The following is an 18,919-nucleotide window of genomic DNA, read 5'->3' as shown; positions in this document are numbered from 1 at the left end:
CAACAACTAAATCCCGCATACATGCATTTCTTCCGAGTCCTAATGCTGCATCCACTATTGTTGCAACAAGAGTGCGTCTTATCTCAACAAGTATGGCATGAGTTTTTTCTAAGGAAGAGATTCAAATTTAGAGACGAAGTTTGAGAGAAAGGAACAACGTGGATGTATTAATAGTAAAAATCTGGACTGAGCTAGGGAGAGTATCACATGAAAACTTTATGATTATGCTCCTCCGTGCTGTGTTGAGCGGGCTCCTTTTGACCTCACTCTTCCAGGTGACCACGACCCCCCTATTTATAAGGTAATACGTAGTTTAGTGTACAAGTTATCACGATGTATAAATATTTAGAATATGGCCAAATTACCGGACATTATCCTAGATAACTACTTTTTACCCTACATAAAAGATAAATATCTACCATGGTAACTATTTTGGTGCCTGCCCCCTGAGGGGTGAGCCGGTTGCCACTTACGGCCCGGCGCTGCTCTGCCGAGGGTGTTAAGACAACTTGCATCGTGTTGGGTGTTAGGATAAGCACCACTTGTATCGGTATTAATCGCCCATCACCTAGCGTTAGGTCAGTTGCAGGGAGTGTTCTTTCTTCCCTGATATTATCTCCAGATGCCAGTTGCGTTTTTAGACTTCGGAAGGCCGCATGGGCACTGGAGGGGCGGCCCAAATGGGTCAGCAGCCTCCGGGGATAAGGCCTCCTGCTGAGTTCAGAGGCTGAAGGCTCTGGAGGGACTTGCTATAACTTTGAGTCTTCGGAGGGCCACGTACGTACCGGAGAGGTGGCTCGAAGGGGTTCGCAACCTTTGGGGATAAGGCCTCCTGCTGAGTCCGGAGGCCGAAGGCTTTAGAGGGACCTTTGATAGCGATCGTCAACCATTATCCTCAAGCTGGTCTATTTTCTCCCAACAGTACCCCTCATTCTCTGGCCTCAACATTTGGAGGGATGAGAGGATGTAGAGGAAAACCAATTCCAGCCTGGGTTTGTAACAAGAATGCCCGAAGGCCATTCCCTGTCCTTGAGGAGTATTTCGGCGGGAACTGCAGGCGTTGATGGTGAAGTTCAATGCTCCTGAGGAGTATTTCAGCAGGAACTGCGGGCATTGATGGTGAAGCTCAAGGCTGATGGTGCATTGGTGATGGCAGCACACCCTGGGGTTATGCTGAGGTCGGAGGTGCAGTCGACGTCGAAGTCGGAGTCGAAGACCGAAGACGTATCAACATTGGAAGTACATTTCGGAGCCTGTTGGAGTTGGAGGATGTGGTATCGGGACTCGAGGCCGGAGGGGCGTCGGTGGAGGTGATGCGCTCCGGGGTTCGTGCCGAGGCCGATTTAGATCCTTTGGACTTTTTTGGTGATGGGTCTTCTTGCCATTTGAGTTTGTCAGAGTGGAGGATTACGTGTGGAATCGGGGAATCCCCACATTTGCCAGTTTGAGGATGGTAGGATGGGATGTGTCACTGGCGCGTTTCTGACTGGATAATGCGTGGGTTCGTTTAAGGTCTTGTGCCCACACCCCTGGCAGGCGCCGAAAGGAGTCTAGGTCATTAATGTGATGGGACGTTCGTGCAAGAAAATGAGGCGTTGTCGTGTGATGTTTCCATGTGTTGGTGGAACGTCTGGGATATGGACACAGGTCCCTAGAGATTTAATTAGGGACGCCAAGGAGTGACACCACGTTGGTTCCGCTTCTCTTCCTGGGCGTACATGGCTGCTCGGCCTGGGTATAAAGCTGGGGTCATCCGGCTGGATTTATCACCGCCCCACGAGCAAGCACTTAACTTGATTTTGAATATGACATCGTCTTCCTCCCCATCCTCTTCGGAAACATTGATGATCTCAACTGCTTCTACTAGGGCTGGGCTATTTCGGCCATCGGTGGTGGCGTTGTTGGCCGTCCGACTTTTGTCCTTATGGGATGGACAGCTGCCTGTCACCCCTGCCCAACCCCTGGTTCAGGAGGCCATGCCTGTTGAGATCATCGATATTTCCGATGACGATGAGGAGATCAACTGGGATCTCCTGTGGAGGGAGAGTGATGAGGAGGAATGGACTTCCGCGGCGACGGCCGGGAAGAAGCGGGAGGAGGCCTTAACGGTGTCTCCTTCGGTTTCTTCTTTGTCTTCTGACAGCTCGGGGGTTGGCTACTGCATTAGCTTCCATGGTAGCAGGTCGCGAATGAGGTACATACACCGCTCCATGCGCGTCCCTTGTCGGGATTCGTAGGAGGCGAAGGTGGCCTTCGGGGGTGCTTCATGGACATCCCTGTTTTGCCGTTCGACTAAGGCCCTGTCGCGGGCCATAGTTGTCTTTTGCCACCTTGTACTCTTTCTCCCCCTGGTTTGCTCTCTCGGGGTTTGTCTCCTCTGCGGCGGCCTTTGTGCTGTTTGCTTCTTTGTATGTATCCTCCGGATGCACGATTTGTTTAATAATATAATTTGGACCTTTGAGGGCGATTGTATCTCTTTTTGGGCCGAAGTGTAAGAGGATCCTTCGAGCAGGGGACCGCATGTCTGTGTGCCTTCGTGCCTTCGAGCCGCGCTTCTTCGTCCCCTTTGTAGGCGATGACTAGTTTTTCAGATGACCGAGGTACTGAGCCTTCGCATAGATCATCGCCGGTTTTGTTCCGTCTGGGGGAGAGGTGGCCTCGGGAATCTGGTGGTGGTAGATACATAGGGTAACTAAGGAGAGCCGGGTGAAGCAGTGGTGACCTCGTTGTCCCCGATTATCGCGTACTCCTCGGGCTCAACACTGGTAGGGCCTTCTTCCAAAAAATTTCTAGATTTCTGACCCAGTGAAGTCCATCTGGAACCTTTGGAGACAAGCTCCGGAGGTGGTCCTCAACCCTTCAGATCCTTAGCCACCGCCTAGCTTTGGAGGCGATCTGTTTAAAGCTTGGCAACAACATGTTGGAGGTAAAGCCGAAGGCTAGGCGGGAAAGGTGGTCCTCGACCCCCTCAGCTATTAGCCGCTACCCGGCTACAGAGGTAATCCACCTGGAGCTTTGCGACAGCGTGTCAGAGGGGAAGCCGAAGGCCAGATGGGAGAGATGATCCTCGACCCCCCTCGGCTCTTAGCTACTGCCAGCTCCAGAGGTAATCCATCCGGAGCTTGGTGACGACGTGTCGGAGGCGAAGCCGAAGGCTAGATGGGAGAGGTGGTCCTCGACCCCCTCGTCCCTTAGTCGCTACTCGACTCCGGAGGTAATCCGCCCGGAGCCTGACGATGGCATGTCGGAGGTGAAGTCGAAGGCCAGATGGGAGAGGTGGTCCTCGACCCCCTCGGCCCTTAGCCGCTCCTTGGCTCCGGAGGTAATCCGCCCGGAGCCTGGCGACAACGTGTCGGAGGCAAAGCCAAAGGCTAGATGAGAGAGGTGGTCCTCGACCCCTTTGGCCCTTAGCCGTTGCCCGGCTCTGGAGGTAATCCACCCGGAGCCTGGCAATGGCGTGTCAGAGGCAAAGCTGAAGGCCAGATGGGAGAGATGATCCTCGACCCCCTCGGCTCTTAGCCGCTGCCCGGTTCCGGAGGTAATCCGCTCGGAGCCTGGCAACGGCGTGTTAGAGGCGAAGCCAAAGGCCAGATGGGAGAGGTGGTCCTCGACCTCCTCGGCCCTTAGCCGCTACCTGTCTCCTGCAATAACCAGTTGAGGATACAATACTGTTTCCCATGCCACGCAGAGTAGGCTCTTACTTAATGTTAGCATGATCTTCATAAACAACGTATGAATCGTGTCTTTAGATAAGACTGCAGGGTAATGACTTTACCTGTTACTCTACGTGTTTGAGTCATGAGGGCCATACCACTTCCTACGGGGAGGTGGATTTATACCCCTTTGGTCTGTTGGCTGTGCCTGTCGGGGGCTAGTGAGCTTCACACCCCTCTGGTACGGAGGCGCTTGTCTTCAACTCCGTCTGGCGGAGGTTTTTGGAAGACATTCCTGCTTGCAGGGGTTTTTGGAACTCTCTCCGTCTTGCAGAGGTTTTGTAAGACTCTCCGTTTTGCGGAGGTTTTGGGAGTCTCTCCATTTTAGCGGAGGTTTTGCAAGGCTATCCGTTGTTGGCAGTGGTTTTTGTAAGAGGCTGCGCCTCACGGAGGTTTTCGGAAGTCTCTCCGTTTTTTTCAGAGCTTTTGTAAGACTCTCTGTCTTGCGGAGGTTTTGTGAGTCTCTCCGTTTTGGCGAAGGTTTTGCAAGACTATCCGTTGTTGGTGGAGGTTTTTGTAAGACGCTTCGCCTCACGGAGGTTTTCAGAATCTCCATTTTTGTCGGAGCTTTCGCAGGGCTCTCCTTTTTTGTTGGAGATTTGGTAGGATTCTCCATTTTTGCCAGAGGTTTTGTAAGTTTCTCCTTTTTTGCCGGAGGTTTTGCAGGACTCTCCGTTTTCACCGGAGGTTTTATAGGACCCTCCGTTTTTACCGAAGGTTTTGTAAGTTTCTCCTTTTTTCCAGAGGTTTTGCAGGACTCTCCATTATCACTGGAGGTTTTGTAGGACTATCCGTTTTTGCCGAAGGTTTTTTAGGTTTCTCCGTTTTTGCCAGAGGTTTTGTGGGACTCTCTGTTTTTGCCGGAGGTTTTGTATCCCCTTCGGCATGTATTAACACCGAAGGCTCTATACACTATCGAAGCTACACAATACCTTCCAGGAAACCTAGGCAGTCTTGCCTTACAGGTGACCTAGGCATGCTACGCCAGTGGTGTGTAGGCTTGTCGTGCTCCCGAGGAAACGTCCCGGGTGCACCGCAACACTGTCCATCAAGAGTGTGGCCTGGCGCGTGGCATTTATACGACTGAAGCTATGCAATACCTTCCAGGAAACCTAGGCTTAATGCCCTCACGGTGACCTAGGCATGCTGCGCTCGCGGTATATAAGCATGTCGTGCAACGAGGATTCCTTGCGATAGCATTCCTTAGAGCACCGCATCCTCACATCAAGGTCATCCCTTGATATGCGGTATTCACACTACCGAGGCTATGCAGTGCCTTCCAGGATACCCTAGCATAATCTGCCCTCTGGGTGACCTAGGCATGCTGTGCTCTACAGGCGTGTGGGCTCCACTGCCTACCAGGGCAAAGCCTACCCTTCGGGAAACCTTTTCAGGTGACTTAGGTTTAGGCAAGCAATGCTTACAGGTGTGTGGGCATGTCAGGCCTCTCGAAGAAATCTTTCGGGGGCGTCCTAACTATATTACCAAGGAAGTCCCTTGATAACCGGCATCTACACACTATCGAGGCTATGCAATGCCTTCCAAGAAACCTAGGCTTGATGCCTCCGCGGTGACCTAGGCCTGCTGTGCCCGCGGTATGTAGGCATGTCGTGCAATGAGGATTCCTTGCGATATCATTCCTCAGAGCACCGCATCACCGCCCCCGAGGACATCCCCCAGGGCGTGGCATTAACACTGCCGATGCTATGCAATGCCTTCTAGGACACCCTGACAAAATCTGCCCACTGGGTGACTTAGGCGTGCGGCGCGGCTGTAGGCGTGGGTTTTGCATGGTTACGTACTAGTAAAGTCTTGCAGTCTACTATTGGCAATAAGCAGCTAATTGCAGTATAAGACATAGCTAGGCCAGATAATTATTCATAACTCATGTCAAATGAAGATGTAACTTAAGTTCTACTGCTTACTGCTAAACAGGGATGTAATCTAGATTTACCATTTCTACCTAATGGCTATCTGTTGTAAAAACTTCTAACAGTAAGGTTGGAGGCCTCCAACATATTTTTATCGTATTGTACAAAAGATAGACCAGCTGGGTAAACTATCTATAGGTAATAGTGGGCATACCTTTGCTAGAATAAGGTCTCTATTATGAGGCTTGAAGGTCTCGAAGCCTATGGCTAGGTCGGGAGAGGTGGTCCTCGACCCCCTCAGCCCTTAGCCGTTGCCCGGCTTTGGAGGTAATCCGCCCGAAGCCTGGCGACGGCGTTCTCCGACTCAGTCCTCGTTGCTAGGATATTGCATCGTCGGTAACAGAGTTGATGGCGACGGAGCGGGGTCAGAGGGCCAAGGATCTGCCTGGGAGTTTTCCCTAGGCTTTCGACCCCTGTGCCGTCCTTCGCCGGTTCCCTCCGTGGCCAGGTATCTTGCTTGTCTTTTGAGGTACTCCTCCCGGAAGGTCGTGAGGGTTCGATAGTCGTTGGTATTATGGCCGCACCCTGGTCCATACAGGATACACCCGTATGCCTTCGGGGGTACTGGAGCTTGTGGTTGATGTTGAGGTCACTGCCGGGGTCCGCGTGCCTAAGAGCCTGTGGTTTCTCCAGGGCCTACTTTCCTTTAGGGAGATCGTCGGGGTCGTTTGGTGAACTGGTTTTCGGAGCCGAAGTGGCTCCAACTGCGCCTCCCCAGATGAGGTGGACTTGGAGTTCCCTGCGCGCAGTTGGTATCACGAGGGCTGCGTTGGAGGCGCTAGTGGGGTCTACGCACTCCGGAGCATTGCTCCTCTTCGGAACCTTCTTTTGTAGTGGGACCCAAGGAGGACGCTGGGTGGATAGATTCTCCAAAGGTGTTGGCTCGCCCAGGGCGTCCCAGGTGCTATCGAAGGAGATACGTTGGGACCAAGTTCAAGCGGGAAGATTCCGGGGTTCGACCGCCCAGAACCACTGGAAGGCGGCCTGGTTGGCTGCGACCTCGGCTGCAACCTTTTCTGTGCAACGAGGTCTTCGCCATGTAGAGGCTGGAAGGGCTATGTGCCGTCTGAAGTTTCCGTACTAACCCAAGGTTCTAGGTCGGTCAAGGCCGGAGGAATGTCGTCCCATGCGGCAGCGGAGTGGGAGGGTGTACATGATGTGCATGGCTGATACAGCCATGCATATGGTTGCATCGTTGCAACGGTGGATATGGCGGCTAGCGCGTTGGTGGTTTTTCTGGTGGATTCCTACCTCTCTTTGGCGCCATTGTTAGAGCAAGAGTTTCTTCTAAGGAGGAGACTCAAGCTTAGAGATAAAATTTGAGAGGAAGGAACACCACGAATGTATTGATAGTAAAAATCTGGACTGGGCTAGGGGGAGTATCATATGAAGACTTTATGATTATGCTCCTCCGTGTTGTATTGAGCGGGCTCCTTCTGACCTCTCTCTTCCAGGTGACTACGACCCCCTATTTATAAGGTAGTATGTAGCTTAGTGTATAAGTTATCACGATGTACAAATATCTAGAACTTCACTGAATTACTAGGCCTTATCCTGGATAACTACCTTTTACCCAACATAGAAGATAAATATCTACCGTAGTAACTATTTTGGTGCCTGCCCCCTGAGGGGTGAGCCGGTTCCCAATTACGGCCCGGCGCCACTCTGCCAGGGGTGTCAGGACGACTTGCATCATATTAAGGTGTCAGGATAAGCATCACTTGCACTGGCATTAATCGTCCATCACCTCACGTTAGGTCGGTTGCAGGGGGTGTACTTTCTTCCTTGATATTATCTCTGGAGGCTGACTGCGTCTTTAGGCTTCGGAAGGCCGCATGGGCACTGGAGGGGCGGTCTGAAGGGGTTAGCAGCCTCCAGGGATAAGGCCTCCTACTGAGTTTGGAGCCAAAGGCTCTGAGAGGACTTGCTGTAGCTTCGAGTCTTTGGAGGGCCACGTACATTCCAAAGAGGTGGCCTGAAGGGATTCGCAACCTCTAGGGATAAGGCCTCCTGCTGAATCCAGAGGCCGAAGGCTCTGGAAAGACCTTTGATAACGATCATTAACCATTATCCTCAGACTGATCTATTTCTCCCAACAACTATCATTCACATGTTTCGTAGCAACGTGCGGGGAATTCACCTAGTTAAAACCGAAAGTAGGTACATCCAAATACCCTTCAGAGGGTGTAGATTGCACAACAAAGAAGTATAACTGATACACCGGACACATAAAAAGCTACTCAGAACACTCTTGAGGTAGGATTGTGACCGCCTGTTTTACGGTGAAATGTGGTAAGGTTTCCTACTGGGATCGAGCTCCCAAACATGACATCAGGATTTTTTTTTTGCTTGGCCCACCTATCATTTCATTCGGAGAGGTCACGTATGTTTGTGCCTGTGTGAATACTATGAGCTTGTTTGATTCGAGCCTAGCCAACTCTACCAGATTCTTGGTAAAGACCAAAGCTAGGCATCACTAAAGTTTTGGCCACATGAGGTCGTTTGGATTGCATCCATACCATTAGTGAAAAAGATTGCCATTTTTTTTTGTAACTGTGAATATATCCTGAAATGGTTTTAATCTTTTCTTCATCAAAATATAGTCAACGTAGATCTTGTTTTGTTATAAATCACTACGATCCAAAGGGGATATATCCAATACAGTCTAGAAAAATGAATAATCAAAACTTGATATTGAAAAGTGAAAAAGTCTAGTGCAACCAACCATGTATTGACACCTGTCTAGGCCCAGTAATGGGTGAAAGTTCAACCCTTATCCCGCTCCAGCCCTATAAATTTGAGAGTGGGATCAATTCTTATACAGACCTTCATTAGCTATTAGGACCCAATCGTAATCCTATCCTAATCCATTTTAGACCCACTAGCCAACTCATGTTCAAGTCATTCCTCTATAGATCGCTGCATTCCACCGTTCCATGAGGTCCATGACTCCTCCCAATCCCTGACCCACCCAATTCGCACGTACCCAGGCACCCAGCTCCAATGCACGCATGCACGGAGTATATGGCAATTTCTCTTCTTTCACCTCTCTCGTTGGTTCAATCTACGACCCAAGGTTCCAAACACACCTGACAAATGGGATGCAATGAGACATAGACATAATGTGATAGGGATATCACTCTTTCGAATACACATAAGATGAATTTATTTGTCACTATTCATATTTTCTTAGTAAAGAATAGGATACTGTTAAGTTTTTATGTTGTTTTGTTGCTTAGGAATATAGGAGAAGCACCGCAAGTTTATCTAGACGTCATCACTCGAAGACTAAATCTACTTGGACTCCAAGTCGAGTCCTAATCAAACTCCAAAGTATACTCGAAGTCTTGTCGGACTCGAGCTCGATGTTGAGTCTCAGACAGTACGTCAATAAAACGGGCATAAACTTCGCATATGAAGTCTAATTGAGGTATTCTTAGACTTGCTGGAAAGCTTATGATGAGATATTTCTAAAGGATCTGGTCTCACCCTTAGATTCCTTATAGAGTAGCCAGAATCAATAAAATAAGGTACTGTGTCAACGTTGTAGGCCCTATAGGGTATTGTAATCATGTCGAGCTTTGAGTTCAGGTTATTTACGTCTCTTCACAGGGCCACATAATTCTAGGTCGACCTCACGTCCCCTCTATTTATATATAATAACCTATCGGGCATGCACATACTGGATGAAACTTTGTAACAGCTTTGAAGTGACTTTCCTGGCGACACACCACTGACGTGTGTTAAGTGTCTAGCTAACACGGTAACATGGAAATCACGACATGTGGTGAAAGCTGGACAACCTCTTCAGAGTGTAAAATCTGATATATCAACCGTGCTCACGGTTATGAGAGACTTGGATCCTCACATAATTAGTGGTTTGTGGTTATGGGTTCAGTTGTGGTTTCGGTTATAGTACAAGGAGTACTAGACGGTTATGATATGCATGGTGGGGAGTCTTGTATGCTGGGTGTTGGACTGTATGGGTTACATTCACTTAATAATTGCTAATACTTTTTGAGTCCAAATATGTTTTCATTACTCGCATTTACGCAAGTATACCATGTGTTATCCTATTCTTGATATAAGCCTACATATTATTATCTTTCCCACACTTGCTGAGCGCGTCATGTGCTCACACTTGCTATTTTCCCTATACCATGCGACATGTGTGCTGCTGCTTAGTGGGTGAAGATGTTGAAGACTATCAAGACGAGGTTGTGACGTTCTAGGCGTGTATCTCCCGGTTGGTTACCTGTGGTGTTGTTGGGCACCAGTGCTTTTGTTCCGTTGCAGATATATCTTCATAGAAAACAATATATGTCAATTGTTGTAAGAGTTTAACGTTTATTTAATAAAACTATTGCTTTTGTTACTTCACCTGTGACGTCCTTATGTGTGTTGAACATCCTGGGTACACATAAGCCGCATCTGGTTTTGTCCGTTAAAACCGGGTGTGACATCATCGGACTTTCACTCAGTAAATTTTCAATACTGCACACTGGATACTCCGGCGAATCCAAACTGAGCACCAGAGATGTGCACCAGACTGATTTTTTGACTTTTTGATTTTGACTGCACCCCTGAACACCGAAAGTTCTGGTCTAGAACTCTTTGCCAACACCGAACCTTTTTCTGAGTGAAATTCCATTTTCAAACACAGGATAATCCACTGATTCTGAACCACTCACCGGACAAATGCACCAGACCTTTTATTAGGAAAGCTGATATGACATAATAGAAGTCTGGATGATCTGTTTAGAAGAAAGGAAGGAGCACCGGATCATCCGTGAGAAGGAAAACTTTTTGCTGAACTATAATCTCTCACTAAGTCCAAACATCTAACAAACACTCGACAAAAAAAAAATATATTTGGACTAGTTTGAGTGAACTCCTTACCCTCTCAAACACTCATTTGTAAATAGTTGCCAAAGCGGCTATAGCATACATAATTTTTTAATAGAGAATAAGAAACAAATAAAAAGGAGGGAGAAACCTCCTAGGAAATGTATGAGCCATATTACTTATGGATTTAAAGATTAAGACTTTAAATTCGCTAGAACATAACTCAATAGGCATTAAGCACTTACATCTTTTAATCACACTTATAGAGGTATGTTTACATCAAGAGCGAACAACAATCTCAAAGAGTGGTATGCTTCTTTGTGATCTCTATTGCCAATGCACATGCAATGCATCACAAGTTCATAAAAGTAAACATAAGTGCAAGCTATATGACATGTGAATTCATAGCATAAAATAAATCTATTTTGTCATATCCCTTCTCAGGCTTCTTCATGGTGAACCCAACAACATGCCTTGAGTGAAACTAGGAGACCACCAACTCAAGCGAAACTCATGTTGACCACTATCTTGAGAAGGTTAGACAAGCACCTATCATGAAATGCATCTATATGACAAGGCTTCACATGATGTTTGAAGCATCTATCACATTCAACTCACTTCGCAATCTATAAAAGGTTGTTTCATCTAGAGGTCTTGTGAATATATCCGCTAATTGATCTTCCGATCCTACACTACCAAGAGAAATATCATTTTTATCCACATGATCTCTAAGGAAGTGATGGCGAATATCAATGTGCTTTGTGCGAGTGTGTTGAACGAGATTGTTTGTAATTTTTATGGCACTCTCATTGTCACAAAGGAGTGGAATCTTCTCTAGACGAACACCAAAGTCTAACAAGGTTTTGCTTCATATAAAGAATTTGAGCACAACATGCTCCAGCGGCTATGTATTCGACTTCCGCGGTAGATAAGGTTACTGAGTTTTGCTTTTTAGAAGACCATAGGACTAAGGATTGCCCTAGCAAGTGGCACCCACCCGAAGTACTCTTACGATTGACATGGCATTCGACAAAGTCCAACTCCGAGTAACCCAATAGTAAGAAACTAGCACCTTTAGGGTACCACAAGCCTATGCTTGGTGTATGCTTTAGGTATCTAAGGATCCTCTTAACTGCGCTAAGATGTGATACCTTAGGATTAGCTTGAAAGCGAGCGCACATGCATACACTAAATATAATATCGGGCCTAAATGCGGTAAGGTAAAGAAGTGACCCAATTATAGAACGATAAAGCTTTTGATCAACCGGTTTACCCATTTTATCCAAGTCGAGATGTCCATTAGTAGGCATGGGGGTCTTGATTGGCTTGCAATCATCCTTCTTGAACTTTTTAAGGATGTCCCTCGTGTACTTTTCTTAGTGGATGGACGTTCCTTCCTTCAATTGCTTGACTTGAAATTCAAGAAAGTAGTTGAGCTCGCTAATCATCAACATCTCGAACTCTCTAGACATCATGTCACCAAATTCCTTGCAAAACTCTTTGTTAGTTGAACCAAATATTATATTATCAATATAAATTTGACATAAGAAAGACTCATTGTCAATGATCTTTGTGAACAATGTAGTGTCCACTCTCCCGATCTTGAATCATTGGTTGATAAGGAGGTCATGTAGGTGTTCATACCGAGCTCTTGAGGATTGTTTGAGTCCATAAAGCACCTTGTGCAACCTATAAACATGATTAGGATATCTAGAATCTTGGAAACCGGGAGGTTGTTCAACGTAAACAAGTTCATTAATGAAACCATTTAACAATGCACTCTTCACATTCATTTGATATAGCTTGATGTTATGATGTGAAACAAATGCAAGAAGGATATAAATGACTTCAAGCTTTACCACGAGAGCGAATGTTTCACCAAAATCCAAACCTTCAACTTGTGCAAAGCCTGGAGCGACTAGTCTTGTCTTATTGTGTACAACTACACCATGTTAATCTTGCTTGTTGCGGAGACCCACTTGGTTCCAATCACATTCTTTTTTTGAGACATCTCTTCAAGTATCCATACTTCATTGCGGGTGAAGTTGTTGAGTTCTTCTTGCATAGTAATCATCCAATCCGGATCTTTAGGAGCCTTATCTACATGTTTGGGTTCCAAATAAGAGATAAATGAGTAATGTTCACAAAATGAAGTATATTGATAAGAGCGAGTTCTTACTCCCCTAGATAGACTCCCAATGATTAAGTCAATTAGGTGATCCTTAGAAATGTGTGTTTGCTTCACTTATGGTTCTTGATGTATATCCTGTGGTGGTCCAACATCTTGAGCTTGAGCTTCCTCTTGAGAGATATGAACATCTTGTGATGGAAGTGGTTGATATTATTCTAAACATCTTGATCAAATTGGGGTGCTAAGGATGTATGTGGAGTGGAAGTAGAAGGTACATCTTTATCATCCTCCATAGGTTTGATATCCCCAATCGTCATATTCTTCGTCACATCTCTCAAGGGTTCATCACCTACATCATCATAAGAAATACCTTCTCTTTGGGAGCCATTAGATTCATCAAACTCCACATCACAAATTTCTTGAACAAAACCGGTGGTATTGTTGAATACTCAATATGCTTTGGAGTTTGATGCATAACAAATAAGAAAATCAATATCACAATGTTTTTCAAACTTGCCTTGGTGTTCTCTTTTCTTTTAGATAAAACACTTACATCCGAACACCCGGAAGTAGGAAATATTGGGTTTCCTCCCAATGAGATGCTCATATGGTGTCTTCTTCAAGAGTCGTTGGAGATACACTCGGTTGGATGCATGACACACCGTGTTGATTGCTTCCATCCAAAACTTCTATGACATACCATTCTCATCCAAGATTGCTCTTGCAAGAGTGATGAAGGTCTTGCTCTTCCTCTCTACCGCACCATTTTGTTGAGTGGTGTAGGTTGATGAGAACTCATGCTTGATGCCTGTATCATCACAATAATCTTCAATTTGAGTGCTTTTGAACTTTGTGCCATTGTCACTTCGGATTTTCACAATTCTGGACTAAAACTCATTTTGAGCCCTTTTTGCAAACTTCTTAAAGATCCTAACGGTCTTGCTCTTGTCATCTAAAAATGAAGTCCAAGTGTATCTCGAATAATCATCAATAATGACAAGATAATAGAGATTACCACTAACACTTTTGTAGGTAGTTGGTTTGAAGAGGTCAATGTGTAAAAGCTCCAAGGGTCTTGATGAAGACATCATTGACTTATATGGATATGAGCTTGCAACTTGCTTTCCTGCTTAGCAAGTACTACACAATTTGTCCTTCTCGAACTCTACATCCTTCAAACTAACCACTATTCCATTTTTGAATGACTTCTTGAGTTGGCTCATTCCAATATGTGCAAGTTGATGATACCAAATCCAACCCATGGATGTCTTGGTGAAGAGGCATGTTGTCAAGCTAGCTTCATTAGAGAAAAAAATTCACAAGATAGATATGTCTATGTCTAAATCCTTTAAATATTAGATCATTATGCTTCTTGCTAGTTAGGACAACATCAAACATCACTAAATAAACATGTGAAGCCTAAATCACATAGTTGAGCTACGGAAAGTAAATTAAAACTAAGAGACTCTACTAAGAGCACATTAGAAATAGAGAGATGATTGGAGATTCTCACCTTACCCAAACCGACCATATTTGCCTTAGAATTATCAAAAAAGTGACTTTGTCATGATCACCCACTTCATCTTCTAGAGAGGTGAACATCTTTACATTACCTGTCATATGTTATGTGCATCCACTATCAAGCACCCAATGCTTTCCATCGGCTTTGTAGTTCACTTACACACATGGATTCAAGTTTTTTTGTTTAGATACACAACCAAGTTTGATACCTTTCAAGTGAGACACAAGATCTTTAGACATCCAAAGTTGCTTAGGAAGCTTGCCCTTAGCTTGAGTTCTAATGAATTTAGGCATGACTTTTCTACTTTTAAGCTTATGCAATAGGAAATGATGATCATCGAAAGTGGACTTGTATTTAAGAGGCAAAGTAGGAAGGGGTTTAGTAGTAATTGGACACTCCCTTGTGTGGTGGCCGATGACCTCGCAATGTTGGTAATATGAACCAACTTTCTTGATGAAGCATTTCTTGATCTCCGATGACTTAGTGATGTTCTCCACTGGGTTGGGGAAGCATCCAAGGCCTCTCTTATTGTAGTACATGACATTCTTCATGAGGATTTTTTTTATACTTGTACTCCCCCTTAGTCAATCAGGCCACATACAAATTGAGATTTGCAATCTTATTCATGAGCTTTTGCTCTCTTGCATGGTTAGTCTTAAAAGATGATATAATATCATATGAAGAAGAGCATGGGATATCAAGAAGTTCATCGCAAGAAGTATATGCATTGACCTTAACAACATCAATAGGCAATTCATTCATGCTAGGATCAATAGCATCATAAGCTAACTCAAGTTCTTGATATTTGTATTTCAAGTCTACATGCTCAAGCTTAAACTTTTTGTTGCTCTCTTCAAGAGTTTGCTAGATGTAACTACTTTCATCATGTTTCTTAAGCAAATAATTGTATTTATCAAGTAAGTCATCATGATTAGAGCATTAATATTTTCAAGAGACTTGATTTTAACCTTTTGCTTCTTGATGATAGTAGCATAGTCATTCATGAGCTTAGATTGATCATTAAGAGAAAGACCATCATCATCACTACTACTATCATCATCAACACTACTCACCTTGCTATTACATTTTGCCATGAGGCTCATAGGTGGTGGAGGTAGCAGTGGATCATCATTGGGGATGATGAGGCCCGCGAAGTCCTTATCTTCATCATCACTTGAATCTTCACTTGAGTTTTCACTGGAGACCCATTCACCAATAATATAAGCCTTGCGGCCTCTACCCTTCTTGTTGAAGAGCTTCTTCTTCTTCTTGTCTTGACCCTTCTTCTTGTGCTTATCTTCATCCTCATTTGCATCAATCTTCTTAATCTTATTTTTGTTTCTCTTATCGGGATGAGGGCAATCATATAACATGTGGCTATATTCACCACAATTGTAGCACTTCTTCTTGTCTCCGCCACTCAACTTGTCAAATTTCTTGGAGCAAAATTTGTTCTTCTTAGGATCATAGTTGTAGCCCTTCTTGCCCAACTTGAATATTATCCTTGTTGTTCCTCTCATGAGAAGGGGAAGCTCAGTATCGGAGTCATCATCATCATCATCTTCATCGCTTTCACTTGTTGATAGAATCTTCACCTTTTTCTTGTTGTCAATCATCTTAGCCTTGAGAGCAAGATTCTTCTTGAAGGAGAATTCTTCTTGATCTCTAAACAAGAACATCTCATGAGCACGAATCTTGCCCACGGCATCGATGATAGTCATGTCATTGATGTTTTTCTCATGAAGAAGAGAGATGACAATGTTGTATTGCAGCTTGGGAAGCACCATCAAGATCCTACGAATAATATCTTCTTAAGACAATTGAGTGAGTTCAAGAGAATTGATTTCTTCAACAAGCATATTCATACAATAATACATATCATTATATAGCTCATTGGGAAGCATCTTAAATTGATTAAGGTTGTTCATTAGCACATGATATCTTTCTTCCCAGATTTTTATAAAACCCTCATGAATTTCACAAAGATCGGTCCAAATATCATGAGCTAATTCCTTGCTCCTTACTCTAGAAAATACCTCTTCACTATTTCCTTCAAAAATAGCATTTTTAGCCTTAACATTGTATCTAATTTGTTGTTTGGTAAATAGTTGATCAAACTCAATGGAAGCGGCTAGCCAAACTTTGGGGGAAATAGCTTCAAGATAGTTCGCCATACGAACTTTTCAATAAGAGAAGTTCTTTCCCTCGAACCTTGACAAGCTAATTCTATTCTCGAGGGCCATTGCTCTAGGATTTTAAGCCTATCGAGAGTACGAGGCTCTGATACTAATTGAAAGGATAGAAGTCCCAAGAGGGAAGGGGGTAAATTGGGCTATTAAATAAAAAAAATACACCTACTGAATTTTAGAATAAGTAGAAACCTTAGTCTATATGAATTGAAATACGACTATACAATCAAACTAAACAGAAGCAAGAAAGGAAGCTAGCAAGAACACAAAGTAAATACGGAAAGTAAAGCTTGTAAGTAAGTAAATGCTCAAATGTAAATACAGGAAGAAATGAGATGGACAAGAGAACACAGATTTTTTCCCAAGGTATTGAGGAATTGGCACCCCTAGTCCTCGTTGGAGAATCCACAAAGGATATCACTCCCCCTTAAGTCAAGAAGTCTCAAGTACTCACTCATGATTGTCACTTTTTCATCTCCGGATTGACGGACATCAAACCAAGCACATAGCTAATTTTGGGGCTCCCACAAGAACTCCAAGAGTTCACTTAGACACATCCAATCACCAGTAGGTATTGCCAATCACCAAGAGTAACAAGCCAATAACTTCACTTGACCAAGATCAAGGCTAGACTACAGCTAGATGCGCACTTGCTACTCTCCAAGCGCTAAAGATGTCCTTAACCTTCAATTAAGAACTTTGAAATTCACTCAAGTGCACTCTATTGCTACTTGATGACACACATAGTGTATGAGCTCTTCTGGGTCGCAAGAGATACATATTAGACCAAGTGAGGGGGTATTTATAGGCTAGAGATTCAATTTTAGCCGTTGCCTAACAACCCATTTTTTCTGTTAACACTGAATGATCCGGTGAGCATCTTCTTACTCACACCGGATAATTCAGTGAGTACAAATTTCAAAACCACTCCATATCAGCTGTCATTAGCCGTTACTATTGAGAATAGTCCGGTGTAGACATTCAGTGAGCATACCATTATGCATACCATTATCATCGGACCATCCGGTCAGTTGACCTCTGATATTCAAATAGATGCAACCTTCCCTTCAAGAATTGCTCTGGTGCTCGTTTTGTCCATCATCGGACCATATGGTGAACTCAGCAACTTTACACTATCCAAAGCAACCTCTCTGCAAAAATTAGTCTGGTGACCTCACCTTTCAATCACCAGATAATCCGGTGAGTTCAACTTCATTTTACCTAAAAATATTGCTTCTGCTGAAAAAGCTCTGATGCTCTCACCAAGGTAACACCAGACCATCTGGTGAACTCAGCAACTTTACACTATCCAAAGCAACCTCTCTGCAAAAATTAGTCAGGTGACCTCACCTTTCAATCACCGGATAATCCGGTGAGTTCAACTTCATTTTACCTAAAAATATTGCTTCTGCTGAAAAAGCTCTGATGCTCTCACCAAGGTAACACCAGACCATCCGGTGCAACACTTTGAAAAATTCAGGACACGTGTCACCAAGAAAAGGTTTCGGTAATACCTGCATGTTAACTACCGGACCATCCGGTCAACACATGTGATTTCTATCTGAACCAAGAAAAATGCTCCAGTGAGAATAAGAGTTACATCATCAGACTATCCAGTGGAGCTAACTTTACTGAGCTCGTCCAATTCAATCTTTTCTTTAGCTCTAACTTCACGATATCTCAACCATAGGCTTCTATGAGCTGACTAGTGCTAGAATTTTACAAGTGTGCATCAAACTAAGTCTAGACTCAACTATGTCACAGTAGACTAAAAAAGAAGATCTATACTACTCTAAGTGTCTTCATCTCCTTTATGACACTTAGAACTAAAATATCCATAATCTTGATGCACATCTCCTTTGATTGTCTATATAATCAACATAGGGATCAAGAATACTCAATCATCATTGTGAACTAAATTTTTTGATAGCCTTAAAAAAAAATTTGCTAGTCACAATAATATGATTGTCATTAATCATCAAAATACTTACCACTTATCTGAAGACCTAGATGCTACAATCACAGAAAAAAGTCATCATGTCAAGTTTACGCTCTCTAACTCATTAAATTTTGCACTTATTTATTGCACTGTTAATTTTCATATTTACCTTTCATATAATTACCATATGTAGTTTGTACTATTCTAACCTAGGATGCAAAATTTTGTTTTGTTAAGTAGCCATAATAAATAAACCTAGGACACATTTGTATAGAAATTGATTTAGATTTACACTGTTGAAATTAGATCATTATTTTTATAATCCCTAATTCACCCTCGCATCATCCATCCTTACAACCCAGCCCGATTTCAGAAACTCTTTCTCAAAATAACATGAAAGAACTGAGTATCTTTATATTAAGAAAGTAAGTTTTTGGTCCAAGACCATTACAACACGGATCTTACTAGACGATCGTCATATGTGGTAGCAACTCTGAATTTTTATTGTAAGACCTCATCTCTTTGTATTCCGATTCTAAGAAAAAATGGCTAGGTATGGTTTGGCGGTTGAGAAACCGATCACTAGAAGGATCGGCCTCCTCTCAAGTCACCCTTCATGATTGGTTTGGTGTGGGCTTCTACGGAAACT

Source organism: Phragmites australis, chromosome 6, assembly GCF_958298935.1.
Source record: "Phragmites australis chromosome 6, lpPhrAust1.1, whole genome shotgun sequence".
In the NCBI taxonomy this organism is placed as follows: Eukaryota; Viridiplantae; Streptophyta; class Magnoliopsida; order Poales; family Poaceae; genus Phragmites; species Phragmites australis.
This window is presented reverse-complemented; position numbering follows the sequence as displayed.